The sequence below is a fragment of the Cupressus sempervirens genome, chromosome 10 (assembly GCF_028749045.1).
Source record: "Cupressus sempervirens isolate cs-2001-9-10 chromosome 10, ASM2874904v1, whole genome shotgun sequence".
Taxonomy (NCBI): domain Eukaryota; kingdom Viridiplantae; phylum Streptophyta; class Pinopsida; order Cupressales; family Cupressaceae; genus Cupressus; species Cupressus sempervirens.
The window spans coordinates 629,792,848-629,811,762 of record NC_143127.1 but is presented as its reverse complement, the minus strand read 5'-3'; the positions used below and the strand labels follow the sequence as shown (position 1 = coordinate 629,811,762).

At 36.4% G+C, this 18,915-nt stretch overlaps 1 protein-coding gene across 21 annotated transcripts in view; it reads left to right on the top strand.

The window, feature by feature from the left end:
* The window catches only part of LOC149535417 (cell division cycle 20.2, cofactor of APC complex-like), a 94,097-nt gene that overhangs the window by 27,268 nt on the left and 47,914 nt on the right, over positions 1–18,915 (top strand). For 18 of the 21 annotated variants that reach the window (XM_089803061.1, XM_089803057.1, XM_089803053.1 and 15 more), the window contains one exon: positions 6,059–6,156. The exons of the other annotated variants lie outside the window; for them this stretch is intronic. The gene's annotated coding sequence lies outside the window, so the exon portion shown is untranslated. The remainder of the gene's footprint in view (positions 1–6,058; positions 6,157–18,915) is intronic. 21 annotated transcript variants of the gene reach the window in all.

The window sequence follows — 18,915 nt, the reverse complement described above, 5'->3', positions numbered from 1 at the left end:
CCTTAGGTTTGAGTTTACAAGAGAAGTGAGAAAGTGGGCTTAAATATGTTAACTATCAAATGTATTATGAATTATTTATTGTTTCTTAAAGTAATTTAATTTAAATGCATAGTAATTTATGTTAAACAGTAGAAATTGACAACCTCCTAGTAGGAAACATTACACTTTTACATCTGCTCTTAACTTTTGGATTTGTATGCTTTTCTTATAACTTCATTATACATAAAATGATTTACGCACTTCAACTATTTTATGACAGCTGGCTACATTACGTTACTACAATGAAGGTAATTAGTTTAGATTTCTGCCTTGAATATCTTGATACCTAAAAGATGGAAAGGGCTTCCACAACAATTCTTCCTACTTGGACCCCACAACATTTATATTTTTCATACTTTATATGGCCTAACTTTTCATGAATGAGGTCTGTTTTTGTAGTCACACAGGCTGCTATCTTTTCATGTCATGAGTATCGTACATATTAGTGAACTTGACCTTCAATGTAGTATGGAAAGAAGCTCTATCCAACTATCCTCTTCTTAACCTTTGTTTATTGTACACTTGACTTTGCAATGCTTATCTAAACTTATCAGTGTCTTTTGACTTCTTGTTGATATAGTAGCTTCAGTCAATTTTATTTGATTTAGACTCGATTCCCTATGGTTATTATTTAAACACTTTTACTTTTGATAAATTGTTAATTATATATATATATATATATATATATATATATATATATATATATATATATAGATTGTTGTTAATAATGTCTAATGACAATTAACTTACAATAATTAATATTGATTAACGTAGAGACATGTCTTTTCATGAGACATGTCCCTTCTATTCCTATTTATATTCACTCAGATCTGCATTTGAAAAACACATACCTAACAGGCAGTGCTTAGTACATATGCAATGATCCATGAAAAATAACACTTCCTAACTGTTTTAGTCTCCATTTCACTTTTGTAAACCTTTGTCCATAGCTCTCCAATGGCTTTACATGTCTTCTGAATTTTCTTCAATCATCTAGTGTTAAGTTAGGTTTGTATAGCACTTACAAATCTCTCTTGTGACTATTTAAAACATCCTTATGACCATGCTCCAAATCTTGTTATCCATTATATTATTTTTACCTTGTAGGACTAGAAAATCAAAGATCTAATACCAATTGTAATGTACCCTTTTTGGGATTGCCTAAATCTTGTCTAAGCGCCTTGTAAATATTAAGTTAGCTGACTTTCTCTCTTTGGATGCTGGTCACTGCTCTTTTGTGAGTGTCATTGCTCAATGGTTTGATCTTCTTTGATTGATGCCTTGGTATGGGTGAGTAATGATTGATAAGTCCTGCTCAATGCTCGGAATGAATCCTCATTTATACTCTATTGGTGGAAGGGTAACCACCTTTCATAAGGATTAAGTCACCACTCTTCATTGTTGCATTTGAGAATAATATGCTCTTCCCTAAATTGGTCTCCCTTGGATCTCATCCTCAAAAGAAATCATCTTCCCTTTATATCCTTCAATGTGGGGAGAGTCACACATCTTCATAACGGTTAGAACATTTGACAATTACCATCCTTTTGAAGGGTAACAACCAAATTCCTCATTATTGCTCCATTAATTGCTCCATTAAATGAGTCATTTACACCCTCTGAAAAGGGTCTTCATCATTGCTGCCCCTTTAGAAGTGTCACGTCCTTACTATTTTTTATTTATAGATTCGGTTAGATAAATACGATCGATAAAATCAAATCATTACATGATGTGTTACACTTTTACATTTGATGTCTATCCATTCTCTGTGATATTATTATGAGTATTATTATAATTAATGTTTATTAGACTTGTCTGTGTGTGTGTGTATTAGAAGTTTGTGTTCCTAATGATCCAATAATTATTAATTATAATAATATAGTTAATGAAAACTCTCACTTGACAAAAACTCACCTAGCCCCCGCAAAAAAATGTCATGTCCCCTTCTCAATCTTAGTTCTAGGTGACAGAATTGATCTATCTCCACATCCGGATAGATTAATATCGATTACAGGCAGGATGCTCTCCAGTCACAAAAGGGGAATTTAATTTAATTTATTCTAGGACTTTAATAAGGTGCAGAGCTAAGTCACTTTAATGTTTAAAGTCATTTACTTTATAAATAACTTTAAGTGACTACAGGACGAAAGTAACTTTTAATCGCACATTTTTTGCACGTGGTACTTTTCCCTCATTCTGAGGCTATTTATGCACGAGTTTGCATTGGGATTAACACACAAGAATATTGATAATAAATGCTCATAAACTAACTGGTTACTTGAATGTGACTGGAACTTCTTAAGGACGAAAAGCCTTAAGAGTATTAGCAAAATCTGGACGTAGCCCTAGTACTTTGCCATCTTTGCAATTTAAAAATTATAGTTGTGCAATCTTCAGGAGAACCGACTGAAATTTTAGAGATAGGGAAGCATGATTGTTAACAGCAGTGCCTCACGTTGTAGGTGAGTGGAGCTAAGTGCAAGTTTATCAGCTCAGTGATGGAAGTAAGTTTATTTTGTTTGCAATCTGGGTTTTGAAGGTAAATCTGTTTCCTTACTAGAGTCAGAGTTTATCCACTAACAGTAGTGGTATCAGCGGTTTGAGAATCAGTAGCAGGTTTGTTTCAACGCAGCAAATATAATCAGTCTAGAGGCAACATAACACATACTGAAGACACCATGGATGGTGCTGGGATGGAAGTTGCATGCGGGACTTTTACAGGAGTTTAACGGCAAGAAGGGATTGTGTTGTTCACGTCAGTTTGAAGGAATATCCACCGTCGTTCCCAGGCGAAGGGCTTCACGTAGACATCAGTCAGGTAGCACTGCGTATGGAAAGGCCCTGCGCATTCAATCAGTAAGACCCACAGAGGAGAACGTGGTCACATGGGGTCGGGTTTTCCACAGCACGTAAAAGAAAGAAGTCATTAATAGGAGCCACCAGGTTATGTGAATTGGGAGCCGGAACATTTCGTTTGAAGGTAATATCAGTTTCTGGTACCCATGATTGGCATCAAGCACGCGCGCACAGTCCAGACATTAAGTTTGGTATTTTCACCACCAATCGACAGAGTCACGACTCACTAGGAGTGCTATCGCAGGTCTGGGTTGGAACAGGTGACCTCATTCTTTTCCTTGTAAACTCTTTGCTTCCATTATAACAGTTGTGAATATACTTGCGGATTCAAGGTTATATTATAACTGTAATTGTAACAGACCAAGCTTATGCTTATGTATTCAAGTTAATGTGGGAACTCGACTGATGGGACATTGTTCTCAAACTGTTTGATTAAATGTCACTTTGCTGGGAGTCATAATATAAAAGAAATTTGTTGACAGAGACATAACTGAACTTCATTGACTGTGGTTATTCTAATTGTTAAAGGGGGGTTCATTGTCTAACGCAATGTAACGAGACTCGGACTTGGCTCGGACTCGTCAAGGGTAACTTGACTCGTGACCCAGCTCTGACTCGTGACTCGGCTCGGCAAAGTGAAAAATCCTCGAAATTTTGAGATTTTTTAGGATTTAAAGAACATTCCATGCACCCAATATTGAATAAAGTGTAAAGACACAATAACATCATTAAATAGAAGATAATTTGATCATAATGCACATGCCACATACTTAAAGGTAAAAACTTAAAACTTAAAAGTCAAACATCGATTACATATGTATAGTACTACAAAGTTACAAACTTACAAAGGTAAATTGCTAAAAGTAAATACTATATTACTAGTAATTAAAGTCAAACTAAGATAAATCCATGCAAACCATCAAAATGTATATGTATTATCATTTATGCATTATGAAATCCAACACATCAAGATTCAATAGTCATCATCAAATTCAAATGTTCCAAATGCTGATCATATATTAAGTTACTGGTAAACTGTTAATCAAAAAGTTAAAACAAGACTATAAGTCTACAGCTATGGCTCCTAGTCGGAGTCCTCATCATCATCCTCATCCTCAAGCTCATCCTCATCATCATCGTCATCCTCATCCTCATCCCCAACCTCAGCCTCAACCTCAGGCTCAGGCTCAGTATAATCTACAAAATACCTCTTAGTAAGGCGTCTAAGGTAGGTCCTGGATGTCTCAGTAGCCATAGCATCAGCTCGTGAGGTGCCTCTAGGATCAACTGTACTCTCTGCCTCTGGCTCTGCCAATGTTTGTGAGGTGCCACTAGGAACAACTGGAGCTCTCTGGTCCTCTGTTGCCATAGCCACAGCCTCAGCCTAGCCCTCTCTATCTGCCTGGTCAAGCCACTGTAGGTCGTCATCATCAAAGACAAGATCAGTAGCCTCAGTGATCCAACCAGACTCTGGATCAACCTCCTCTAGAGTAATCGGAGAGGTGTCACTATCCAAAATCTCCCTGATCCTAATGCGCAGGTTGTAGTGCACAAAGACTAGACTATTCATTTTCTGCACAGACAACCTGTTATGCCTCTTCGAGTGGATGTGCTCGAACATGCTCCAGTTGCACTCACATCCAGAAGCGCTACTTGGCTGGCTCAAAATGTGGATGGCGATTTGCTGAAGGTTTTTGGTTGAAGGCCCAAACATTTGCCACCATCTATCTGAATTTTGAAAAAAGGATAACAAAAAAATATTAGTCTCATTTCAAAATTTGAACTTTAAGTTTAAAGCTAGAAATTTAGAAACTAGATTGTGTAAGGCTTAAGCTGCAATCTTTACCTGGCTGCATTTTGTACGAGCTACTTTGCAAATTTGACTTGAAAAAATGAGCCCTGATGCATTATTATAGGCATCCATCTCAAGCAATATATTTGTGGGATTAAGGGACATCTTCGATACCACTATGTATAGGCCACTAAGAACCTCCTCATCTGCCTTGAAATCATCAAGGAAACGGTATGCCGGATTGAAGTAATAGGCTGCTGCGTGGATGGGCTTATGAAGCTGATTTTGCCATCTCTTATCAATTATGTCCCAAATAGGGCCATAGTTTTCCTCAACTCCTACATATTTGGCCTTAATAGTCTCCTTGACCCTATCCATGCCCTCATAAATGTAGCCCATAGAGGGCTTCTCGCCATCAACAACTCGTAGGAGGGCTACAAGGGGCTCGGTGATCTACAAAACAATTAAACAAAAAAACAATTTAGTGAATGATGAAACTTTGCAAAGTTGCACAATGAAAATAAAACAAAAATATATATGAGACAAATTATGTAATGCCCCACCCGGAGATCCTTGGAAACAAGGATGAAATACAAGCCAAGAATTTTTTTTTTACAAGTATGAATGCACATGACAACATCATACAGGGATCACAATGATCGCAACGGAAGACTTCACCACCATCCTGGCAACCAACGAATCTCCAAACGCCACTACCAAACTGACACACACAAACAAAGCCAACAACGACAACGCACATGATGAGGGCACAAGAAACAACCACTCATCAACAAAACACCAAGTTGGGGTAAAATGCAGAAACTTGAAATCTGGCTAAGCCTGAAATCCTGAAGCCCTAAAAATTGGCTAAGTCTGGATTTCTGAAGCCCTGAAATTTCCTAGAATCCATAACTTATCTCTGAGAGGTCTGAAACCTATCTCAAACGATTTGTCGCATATATTAAAATATATCTTAAGTATAAGAAATATTCATTTGTGCATAGAGAAGCAGTTGCTGAGATGCTTTTCCTTCTGTTACCTGAGAAAAGCAGAAGCAATCCATTGCAATTATTGAAAATTATCTCCAATATTGCCCCGAGTTATGCTTTTGAAAATATTGGTTGCTTGTATGCTCATATTTAGATTTCTTATTTTCTGCATACCACATTGACTTCATAGCTTTATATCATTTGCAAATGCATTGATGCTTATTTGTGAAGTGTATGTGCCTAACAAATACTTTTAGCATAGAAGGTAGTAGATTAGTTAAGGCTTCTAGTCCATAAAGTATTAGGAAATTGCTACACTCTATTAATTATGCCAACAATTTTAAATCTATTCTTATGAATATTTGTATTGTGTGATTTTCAGTTGGGTTTTTTCAACATGGTAGACAACTTATCTCCACTAGAGACACCTGCAGAGAAGCTTGTTCATGGTGTCATAGAGATTGAGAGGCCTTGTCTGTGGTAAGTAAATAGGAACTGTGACATTCTTGTTTCACAATTTGATGATATAGCTAGCTAATATGTTTCAGGGTGCCACATGGTAAGTCCTTGTTGTAGTTTAATGAGTTATTTCTTGACTGTCACAGAGGTTGGTGCTGCTATGTTTTATTATCTAAGATCTTTCTATTATTATTAAGCTTTGTTGAGAAATTGGATTGCTCGGCGAGTGTTGAGAGTTGAGAAACTTGAGTGTTGGTTCCCGAGTGCTATCTTGTATTGTTCAATATTGTTTCTATTATTTTTATTCATCTCAAGCCCAAAGAATCTCTATGGCCAACTGCTAGATGCATTGCTGCTCAAGTGGTATCTTGTATTATCTAATATATATTCTATTATTTTATTCATCTCAAGCCCAACAAATTATGGCCAACTACCAATTCATTGGTGCATAGAGCAGCAGCTGGTGAGATCCTTTTCGTTCTGTTCCCTTAGAAAAGGCAAAAGCCTTTGCAATTATAAAAAATTCTCTCCAATTTCCCCCCAAGATATGCTTCTTTTGAAAATAGTTGTTGCTAACTAGATTTTCTGTTATTTGGGTTGGTTGTACGTGCTGAAGAGAAAAAGAACACCTAATATCTTAATGTTGATCATATCAGAGATGGTGTTTTGGGAGGAGCCAGAGGATGGAAATTAAAGAATTGTATCGCTGTGTGAAAGCTGTTAGAAATAACATTCCATGATCCAGTTGGAGGTTCTTAAAACAGTCATTAGTTGGAAATACTATTATGTTTTTTTTTTTTTTTTTGCATTTTCATTTTCACTCATCCAGTATGTTGCATGTTGAATCTAATGAGTGCTGTTACAACAACAGTACAATTTAAAAATGTTTGGACTTAAAAAGACAAAGACTAATCATCAGACACCATATTTAAGCACAAAATATGGTTTCTAACACTCCAAAGACCAATATTGAGAGGAAAGGGTTTCTGTGGGTACATGCATGGTCAGCTAAGAAATTAAAATTGGGGATGGGACTCCTTATTTCTTGCATCACAACAGCCAATGCACAAATTATTTCAGAATTGCACTTTTCAGCTTGCACCCTGCCATTGAGTGCCCAGTCCTCTTCAACCAAATCAAACACATTTCCCAAATCCACTAAGAATCTGCCACTTTCTTGTTTTGGTCACAAGAGCTAGGTTGTGCTACTGCTGATTGCTTGAGGTTATCAAGCAATGCTTGATTTTGATGAACATTGGCTTAAGCCCCTTGCAATCAATCTGTCAGCTGTCAATTGTCTTGCTACAAGCATCTTGTTTTAGAGCCTCTGCATGTTCATGTGTAAAGTAGTCTTCTTTGCACCAATCTCCTTTTCTCCTCTAATCCCCTTTGTAATCATTTTACATTTTCGGCAAACTAGAATTCACTTGTATTTACTGCTACAAAGCCTGAATTTTGAACGCGTGAATGAGGCCATTCAATAAGGTCTCCAGTTAGTGGCCTGCAATTTCAGTTCAAGATGGCCATGAATTTGTCAAAAGATTCTACTTGGGGCTGGAAGGCGACTGCTAGGATCATGCTGAAGAAGATCAACCAAGTCTGGAAACACTCGTGAAGTTTCCAAAACATTTCCTCAGATAATTATTCAAGTGTAATGGTCTAGGTAGACTTCCTTCTTATCAAAATCAACTTCCTTACAGCATCCAGCCATTCTTAGTTTTCTGGCTGGATTGGATTATATGTCTCTGAACAGAACCATATTAAGGCTGCCATGGGAACGTTTCTGTACAGATAATGAGTTGTCAGAATCATTTAGGAAGATTCACTGCTTTCCACGCCAAGTCTTTGATCAAGGGAGGTGAATAGGTAATAGACAGACTTCCTTCTGAAGGAGTTGAGCTTCGTAAAATACCTGTTCATAATGGTTATAAAGATTTGGGTTTTTCAGCTTATAGATCTGTGTAGTGTTGTAAAGGTATAGAACTCCAGCGACCTGTTGATAATGAACAATCAAATTTCATAAATCTGAGATATAAAAAAGAAGTCCAAACGTTACAAGAACAAGCTTGGCAAACAAATGGTTATAATATATCCAGTTTGGATATATCTTGTGTGATATTGAGGGAAACTATTGTCCTGGTCTCTCTATCTTCTCTTGCATGATTCTTCTTGATGCCTGGATATTCAGTGCTTCATTATGTTACTTGAGCAATTCAAGCATCTATATCAAAAGGACCAGTAGTATGGAAATGTGAACCCATCTATTCTACTGCTCTTGCAGATGCTCATTTGGATTACAGTCTGATATATCAATTTCAAGTGTCAGGCCTCAACATGAAATGCTATTAACCATAAAGTACACTTTTATCTTGTTTTTTGCCTATTAACAATCTTAGTTCCAAATGTTCCACTTTTTCATGACTCTGCAATGGAAAAATACCTAATGGCTGGTTTATTTTCATAAGTTTGTCAGGAATCAATTTCAGATCTCTCAAGCAATTGTCTTTTTTACTGAGTCTGGAACTCAAGCTCAGATTACTTTCAAAACAAGTACACCATCTCTTTTGTTAAGCATTTCTTCCACTAACTTTGTTTCTGGACAATCTTCCTTTTCCAATCAATCATCCTTTTCTTATTGCGAGGAATCTTTCCAGAAAAAGGGTTATTCATTGAACCCTGAAGAAAGACAGATATATCTTGGGGCATATAAAAAGAAAATTGGGTCCTCCAAATTTGATTCTTCTAAGCCAGAATGTATCAAAAATGGTTTTCGTTCTTTGCAATATTGTTGATGCCATCTTCGCTTTCATGAGTAAACTGAGAATGCAATCCCTATAAGAATGCTCTCTAGAGAAATTGTTGAATTCTTCAAAGAGAACGATGGCGAGTATATTGTTTAGATTCCATTTGGCCCTAGCTATCATGAGGGCTTATTCACCAAATTTTAAGATTTTTCAAAATATGCCACTCAAGGTCAACTTCCAAGCCACTATTTGGCCTTAGAGGGGGTGTGGTCCCTATCAAATCCCCAATCAATATCAATAGTGGTTAAAGCCTGCAGAATTGGACTCACTTTTATGTTCAGAAACAGAACATCTTGATGACTGATGAGAAGTATGAAGCAATAAAGAGGAAGCTTCTCTTATATTCAGGTTGAACAAGCCTCTCTACCTCCTAAATCTCTTCTCCAAGTCAGCTCATTGAACAACTGAGGAATACCTCAATGCTCAAATCCATAACTTATATACTAATCTGCATTATGATTACCATCATGCCAAAAAAGACCATGAAGCATGGTGGAAGAAAACAACATGCTATACTCAGGCTGTTACATCAGACTTTTCTAAGCTCACAGTTCAGCTCAACACAAACAAGCAGAAGATTTCTGAAGTACACAAGACCAGAAAAACCATTGAAGGCTATAGTACTTCACTAGAATCTGGGTGTGAGACTATCAACATAGACCCAAGTACTGTCAGTAATCAGACTGTGGAAGTATTAGAAGTGGAAATCTGGTACTTCACTAGAATCTGGGTGTAACACTATCAACATAGACCCAACTACTGTCAATAATCAGACTGTGGAAGTATTAGAAACAGAAGAAAATTGAATTTTTCTGTGAAGGTCAGAAGGTTCAGTCTCGCTTTCTTCCGAATTTGTCAAAAGCTCGTTCAGTTGCCATTACATCTGCTAAAAACCAACCAGTGAAATGTAGGAGTTGACTCGTTCACAACCATTGCTAAAATTTCTAAAAGAAAAAATAAATAATCCAGAAACTGTTATCTTTGAGGTGAGAATGGCTGAGACAAAGTAGAACGTGAAGAAAGGAATGCGAAATCTTAGAGTTTCCTACAAACTAATGTATAGAGTCCAGGAATTCAGCTACCTGGGCCAAACTTTGATACGTTTGACCCCTTTCAAAATAGAAACAGCTATAAAAGCCCTAGTAGCATGAGTATCTCATGCAGTTTCCCTAGCAGAACTCTCAAGATGATCTAATTTCTAACAAAGGTTAATGGATTTACTTGCAATGCCCAAAAATTGTTGCGACAACTCCATCCTTATCAAGACCAATCAGTTGCTCAAGGCATTCAAGTCATAAAAAATAGATCGATTAAATAATTTGTTGACCAAGTTAAAAGTTTAAAATTCTCCAAGCCTTGCATTTGAATGCTTTTCTTGAAGGTAAATGCTGCGATCTCACAAAATTTGAATAATATGTAAGATAAATGTTGTATACTCATTACTTAAGCAGTGGAGAACAATGGAAAGGCTTGGGCAGCAGAAAACCAAGATGACGAGGGTCATGCTTCCTCTGTCTCTACAAAAACAGTCCCGGTTGAAACAAGCAGAAATAGCTTGCTGGAGGATACTCTGCCCAGCTGTCATGGCTGCACAAAAATAAAGAAATCACTTAATTTGACGGAAATAATAATCAAAATAAATGAATCCGATCAAGACAGCAATTTCCCAAAATAAAAGATAATTAAAATGTAGTTAAGGCTCAAGATTTTTGACTCTTTGAACGAGCAAAATACGAAAAGACATTACACCACTCTCATATGGGAAGGTTTATAAGGGATAAGGATTCATTTGAAATAAAAAAATAAGCATTCAAGAAAGATCGACATGGAATGGAATTGAAATATTCTCTCTTCTAGTCCATAAAGTTCAATTAAAATTGAAACAAAAGATAGATATGTGAATATAATGCATAATCATTTGCCTGACTATGATTGCTCTCTCATTTCTTAGAAGTAGAGATATTATATTACACATTGCTGCTGTGATAAATATATATATCAGTGTTACTGGGAGTTGTGTCTCCCCCCATTCGAGACGTGTCTCTGAGACTTTTAGAGTCTCCGGAGACTTAGAAAATAGGTGGAGACTTAGTGATGGAGTTTCCTAAAGTTTCCCCGTCTCCAGATGAAAAATTGCAAGTCTCCTGCGCGTCTCATGCAATTCGATTTAAAATAAGAAATATTGAATGGTTTTAATATTTTGTGATAATATTATATTTTCAACCTAAAATGACTATAGTTTTAAAACATTAGAAATGTAAGAACTTTTATTTTGCATTCACGTGGACGACCAAACTTATTTTGCTTCACGTGGATGAAGGTTTCAAACTCCAGACTCTAGACGCACGACAAACTTTAAATAAATGCTTTATTTCTCCTGCGCGAGGCTCTATTGTTCCATGGTTTACTGTTAGTGTTTATTGCTCCCATGCGAGGCTCTGTATTGTTCCATGGTTTACTATTTTTTTCTCTTGCGCGAGGCTCACCTGTTTATTGTTTTAAGTTTTGTGACCTATGTTGTTTGCATAAGTTTCGAAATTTATTTAACATTTCCATGTAGAGAGGGGCCATGCAAGATTCAGATTATTGTTTGCAAAATACAATAGAGATTAGGCTTAACGAGATAAATTTGAGGTAATTGACGCTGCCTTTGAGATAAATTTGAGATTTGAGAAGTATGCATGAATCCTTGAAGTAAACCCGCAAACCCTAATTTGAGCCATAACTGACACTGCCTTTGAGAGAAATTTGAGATTTCAGAAATAAGTTAATAAATTTGAGATTTGAGAAATATGCATGAATCCTTGAAGTAAACTTTCAAGTCTAAATCTGAGCCTGGACCTGAATCCAATCTTGTAATGCTATTCCCATTTGTGTAAACTATAAACCGAGGAAGAAGAATGAAGATTGTGAGGGATGCTCCTACTTTTGGGTCTCCTAGATTTAACCATACAATAAACAAGCCATTACCAATGCTATTTTATTTTTATTTTTAACATTTTATAAACAATATACTGTCTGATTTGCACTTGTTTTTAATCTAGTTTCTTTTTAACATTTTATTTTCTTTGTGCAAAATGTTAGGTGGGGGAAGATTCATGTGGAAATACTGTGATTGTATTTCTGGGAGTAAAGGTACCAGTGGAACAACTAAAATCAAATGTAGTCATTGTCCAAGAGAATGGCAAGGAACTTACACAAGGGTGAAGGCTCATTTCCTTAGTATACCTGGAAAAGGTGTTGAGCCTTGTGAAAATGAGGCAATACGTCTTGAGACCATGAGTGATCAAGAAAGGGTTGATGGGAGAGTATATCTAAATGTTAGCTCCTCTCATGCTTCAATAGGAGGGACACTTGCTAGCACCATTGTTGAAAGCTCACTCTTTGAATAGCGATGCAATAGATAAAAATGCATCATCTAGTAGAGGTGTGGCAGCACAACATTCACAGACACACAAGAGACCACACATTGGTAGCTCAAACCCCATTGAAAGACTTTTTGATCTGCAAGGCCAAGAATTAGTTGATGCAACGATTGGACGGTTCTTTTATGCAAATGGAATACTATTTAATGCTCAACAGTAGGGTCTAGCAAGCTGAACACTACTATAATCGATAAAGAAAAACTTCGATTAGAGCAACAAGCATTACCATTGAAAAGAGTGTGGGCTTCTGAAGGTTGTAGTATCGTGATGGATGGGTGGACATATACTAGGAATCGTCCCCTACTCAATGTCATGGTAACATGTACCAAAGGGCCTTCTTTTCTGAAGGCAATTGATTGTATTGGACAAGAAACAAATGTTGATTATCTTCATAACCATTTATGTGATAACATTGAGGGGGTGGGAGCATCACATGTGGTGCAAATTATAACTGATGCTGCCCATGTTTGTAAAGCAGCAGGTTTAATGGCGCAAAAGAAGTACAACCATATTTTTTGGACACCCTGTTGTGTGCATTCATTGAATAATGCACTAAAGGATATTGGCAAATTCCAGTGGATTTTAGATCTCATAGAAAAGGACAAATGAATTCAGATGCTAATATGTAACCATCCCCATATACAAGCAATTTATTAGAAATATGCCAAAGTGGAACTTTTGAAACCAGCTGAGACAAGGTTTGCATCTTATTTTATTCTTCTTGACCGCCTTTGTGAAGTCAAGTGAGCATTTAGTTCCACCGTTGTTGGTGATGCATGGGATTCTTGGAGATAGTCTTCATCGGATACTGCACTTGAGGTGGGATGTTTGGTTCTTGATGATTACTTTTGGGCTGATGTTAGATTTGTTGTGATATTTATTAGCCCCATTTTTGAGGTGATCAAATTTGTAGACTCAGATAGGCCATGTTTAGGGGAGATGTATGAGGAAATGGATTCCATGTGTGAAATACTCAAGACAATAACAAATGCTAGAGATCCTTCTTTATATAATTTGATAGAAGAAAAAATATGGAAGATGGAATAAACTGAACACACCCCTTCATTGTGCAACATTTTCCTTAAATCCTAAATGGCATAATACAAGAGACACCATTAAGAGGGCTCCACATGAGGATAGAGGGGTCATAAATGGGTTTTGGGCTGCCATAAAAAAAATTAATGGTCGAGGTGATGAGGTTTCAGTTATAAGGAGTCAATGGAATAAGTTTTCACGTGGGCAAGGTGATTTTGCTTCAGTAGAAGCTTTATATGATATGCAAGCAAAAAAAGACTCCAAAGTTGCAATCATTTGCAATAAGATTGCTGTCACAAGTGGCTAGTTCTTCAGCTAGATACAAAAATTGGAGTACTTATGGTTATAAACATTCATTAAAGAGAAATTGATTGGGGTTAAAGAAAACAGAGAACCTTGTATATATTCATAGCACACTTCTCCTTCTCTCTCGTGTTGATCCTACATAAATGGAGGGTCCCTTAGTGAAATGGGACCAAATTGTACATGATGGAGTTGCTGCAATAATGGAGGAAGAAGTGGTTGAACCAAATAGGCTTAATGAATTGCCCCCAGTTGTACTACCATCAGAGGAGCCTGTGTTGGAGAGTGATGATTTTCATTGTGCAACATTTGCCTTAAATCCTACATGGCATAATACAACAGAGGCAATTAAGAGTGCTCCACATGAGGATAGAGGGGTAATTAAGGGGTTTTGGGCTGCAATAAAAAATATTTATGGTCGAGGTGATGAGGCTTCGGTTATAAGGAGTCAATGGAATAAGTTTTCATGTGGGTAAGGTGATTTTTCTATAGTGGAAGCTTTATATGATATGCGAGCAAAAAAGGACTACTAAGTTGCAATCATTTGCAATAAGATTGCTGTCACAAGTGGCTAGTTCTTCAGCTAGATAGAGAAATTGGAGTACTTATGGTTTTATTCATTAATTAAAGTGAAATTGATTGGGGTTAAAGAAAACAGAGAACCTGGTGTACATTCATAGCACACTTCTCCTTCTCTCTTCTCGTGTTGATCCTGCATATCCACATAGCTGTCCTTTAGCAAAATGAGACCAAATTGTACATGATGGAGTTGCTGCAATAATGGAGGAAGAAGCGGTTTAATCAAATGGCCATAATGAATTGCCCCAAGTTGTACTACCATTAGAGGAACCTGAGTTGGAGAGTGATGATTTTCTAGATAGCATGATAGTTGAAGACTTGGAGATAGATGATCATGGCCTTATGGAGAAGATAGATACTAGATAGATTCTGATTTTTATTTACAACTCAGTTTTTTGTTTTCATATCATTGATTTAGCATCAAACTACATCTTTTTGAATTTCAAATTTCAATATGTAATAAATCTAATGATATCTTCAGTGATACTGATAATTAATCTGATACAATGATGATCATATGCAATATCTAGAAATCAGATATGACTATGAGATATGAAATGTGTTTTTAATTTTTTTGAAATGTGCAAACGTCTAATGTTGAATGCTCATAATTATAACTTTTCATTATTCTTGTTTTCAAAGCATTGTTTTTTATGAATCTATGGTACTTCTTAAGAATTTTAAAATATATTTAAAAAAAATTGACATCTCCAAAAATACCCTCGTCTCCTATTTGGAAAATAGTTGTATCGGTACTAGTACTAGTTTCAATACTAGAGACCCCAGTCTTCCCGTCTCCTAGTAACACTAATATATATATATATATATATATATATATATATATATATAGAGAGAGAGAGAGAGAGAGAGAGAGAGAGAGAGAGAGAGAGAGAGAGAGTTCTATTTGCCTATTCCTTAGTCATTCACTATAGCATTTTAAGAGGATAGGTAGGTGTTGAGCAGGGAGAGGTAGAGTAAATCCTCACAAGGTAGGTGATGGGTAAGGATATGCATTTTCCTTGAGGGAAAATTCTTGAGATGGTTGTGAACATGCATTCACAATACCTTGAGGGAGCTTGCTTGTAAATTAGCGTTCAAGCACCCTATGACAAGTAAGTCCCCATCTTCCCTAGGGTTGATGCTTATGAGAGAAGTTAGGAGTTGGGGCTTAAGTATGATAGTTGTTGAATGCATCACGAATCATTTGTTGTTTCTTAATTCAATTAGCTGTTGAAGTCATATATGTCAATCATTGGAAATGGGCATCCCCCTAGTAGAGAGCATTACAGAGACTAAGTAAATCACCATTTCCAAATGAAATCAAAACCCTAGTTGGAGGGTAAATCAAGTAAAGTTGAAAACAAATTTGCAAGTTTGAATTAATGAACTGACTAGGTACACATAGCAATTTACAAGAGGGTGGGTGATCTAAGTATAACAACTCGTTGAGATGAAGCCTCAAGATAAGCTAAAAATAACAACCAAGACTTCTAAAAAAGGAAGTGTAAAAAAGATATGTAAATGACCTTTAGAAGAATACTAAAAGTAGCAAAATAGGCTAATGACACTCTATTAACTACACCAAGTGGCCCTTAAATAACAATTTATTTTAGGATTGAGACCTGGTGAGGATATCTATAGTTTAGTCCTTAGTGGGATTATGCTACAACATTACTGACCCATCTTCGACAAGCTTCTAGATGAAATGACAATGATGACACATGCTTGGTGTATTGTATTCACGAAAGACTAAATTTTTGGCAAATTTTAGCACCCCTTGATTATAATGGAACAAGGGAGTAGGTCCTCCTTGATACATGTGCATGTCAAAAATCATCCTTTGAAGTTAAATTGCCTCACAAGTTGTCTTAAGAGTTTCCTAATATTTTGTTTTAGTTGAGGAAAGAGCAATTGTCTTCTACTTTATGCTGGTCCATGTGATTGGAATTGTGCCAAATTGAAACCATACCTAGGAGTGGACTTTTTGTCATGAACACAACTTGCGCAACATAAGTTTGTAAAATCAAGGACCCTAGGATCTTTTTCTTTTGCTATACAAAATGCCAAACGCAAGGGTACCCTTCACATATCTCAACACATGCTTTGTTGCAATACAATGTTCATCTTTTGGGTCATTAAGCGTGAGATGTAGTTTACAACATAAGTGATGTCAGGTCTAGTGACAGTGAGATAGATGAGGCTTTTCACTAGTTGTCTAAACATTGGTGAACTCAATTTGGCTGATTGCTTCAACCCTTTCTCCATAGGTGCAGATGCAAGTTTGTTATAATGCATCTGAACTTATCTACTAGACTATTGGCATACTTTGATTGAAAAATGAATATGGTGCTAAACCTCATGACAAAACTATATTTGACATGCTCAACCAAATGTGGGGCACTATTGAAAATGATTGGACCATCAACATAGATGACAAGAAGAATCTCGCCACTAGCATGCTTGACATACTAATTGGAATCAGAAGCACTTTGCTAAAAGTTTTGATCAACCAAATACTTATCAATCTTGATGTACTATACATGAGCAGTCTATTTGAGGCCACAAAGTGCATTTACCAATTTGCTTAACTTATTGTACTTATTGACAATCTTGGCCCTTCACATATTTCCATATATGCTTCGTTGTGACATAATGTTAAGCTTTTGAGGATGTCATGAAGAGAGAATCATAGCCTAAACATTGATTCATTGCAACACTAGTTCCTTGAACATAATTCATCCACCACTAGTGGATTCAATTTGGTTGATATCTTCAACCCTTTCTCCATTGTTGTAGATGTAGGTTTGCAATCTTGCATTTAAAATATATCCATTAGACTTTTGACATACTTTGACTAAGAAATGAGTATGGTGCTATCTGTTTGCTAAACCTTTTATGCTAACAATAATGGAGAATTCCCAAATCTATCATATCAGAAGTCAGGCACAAACTTTCTCTGACCTACTCAACCAAATGTGGTGCACTACCAATAATGATTAGACAATTAACATACGAGAAGAAGATTTTCATTACTAGCATGCTTGACATAAAAATTAGGGTTAGGACTGCTGAAAGTTTTGATCAACTAAATATTTAATCCCGATGTACCATGCACAAAGAGCTTGTTTGAGGTCATGTAACGCTTTTACCAGTTTGCATACCTGGAGTTATTTACCAACAACTTGAAACTTGGAGGCTGCATCATATAGACTTGTTCCTGAAAATCATACATTGAGGAAAGCACTCTTGAAATCCATCTAATGAACTTTCCATTGAAATTAAGTTGAAAGACTGAGTAAAAGCTGGATGGTGCTCATTTAGTTGTGGGAGAAAATGTCTCCTCATAGTTGATGCCATTCTTCTTTGAAAACCCTTTAGCTACTAACCAAGCCTTGTACTTATCAAGAGTGCCATCAAACTTATAGTTTATTTTATACACCCATGGTGGAAGATCAAACAATACCCAAGTATTGTTTTCTTAGCTCTAAAGACTCTAATGTTCAATTGCCATAGCGTGTTCCCACTCAGATATACTTTTAGCCTTTGAATGTGTTTGAGGCGTATAAACAATTTGAATATATGTCATAAGAGCAATTGACTCTGTTATGCTGCTTGCTCTTATTCTTAGCTGATCTACCTTTAATAAGTTCATTGCAACAAAGATCACTAATGGTCTTGGCCCACCACTTAGGCCAAAGAGTTGAATCAACATCTATTGTAGGAGGAACAACAACATGATCTTTGGATGTAGATCTTCAATGTCTTGTGAAGTGTTGTGGCGCAATGTCATTCCTAGGAGACTCCACAACTTGAGAGTCATCGGAATCCCTTCCTTTAGGTGACTTGAATGGAAATTGAATGCCCAAATTTGTATCAGAGGAGGATGATTCTTAGGACTCAAAATAGGTGAAGGTTTAAGTGACCCTCGTGCTTCATAAAACATATGTTGACTTAATATTTAAATGATTAGTGCCAATATCAATCAATTGATAAGCGTTATGATTACCATTATCTAGTGAACATCAATTTCTGGGTCTTGTAACCCAAGATTTCTGTGGGCTCATCTTCTAAACGTCATGTGTGCGAGATCTATTTTAGAAGATAAATTGCAATATAGATTGCTTTCACCCAATTTGTTTTCAAACATTTCTATGCTCCAACATAGATTGAGCCATCTCAGTGAATACATTTTTTGCACTCAACATCAGTGTGTTGACGGGTGTAAGGTGTGGTAAGTTGCTTCATGCGATGATGCACAAAAGTTGGAGAAATTAGATTGCTTCCACCAAAAATTTCTTTTGAACATTTCTATACTCCAACATAGATTGAGTTGTCTTAGTGATTGTACAATTTCTACACTAAACAACATTTTTGTATTGAAGGGTGTAAGAAGTGGTAAGTTGATGCCATGTGATGCACAAAAGTTGAAGAATTTTGAGCAAAGTTCTCCACCTTTGTTGGATCGGAGATTGTCTATCTGACAACTTGACTCCTTTTCTAATGACTTCTGAAACATGTTGAACACCTTTGACTTATGTTGAAGGAAAAAGTCCACATTTTCTATTGAAATCATCAACAAACAATAAAAAATACTTATATGCAGTGACTGATAGAATTTTCACGTGTCCAAATAT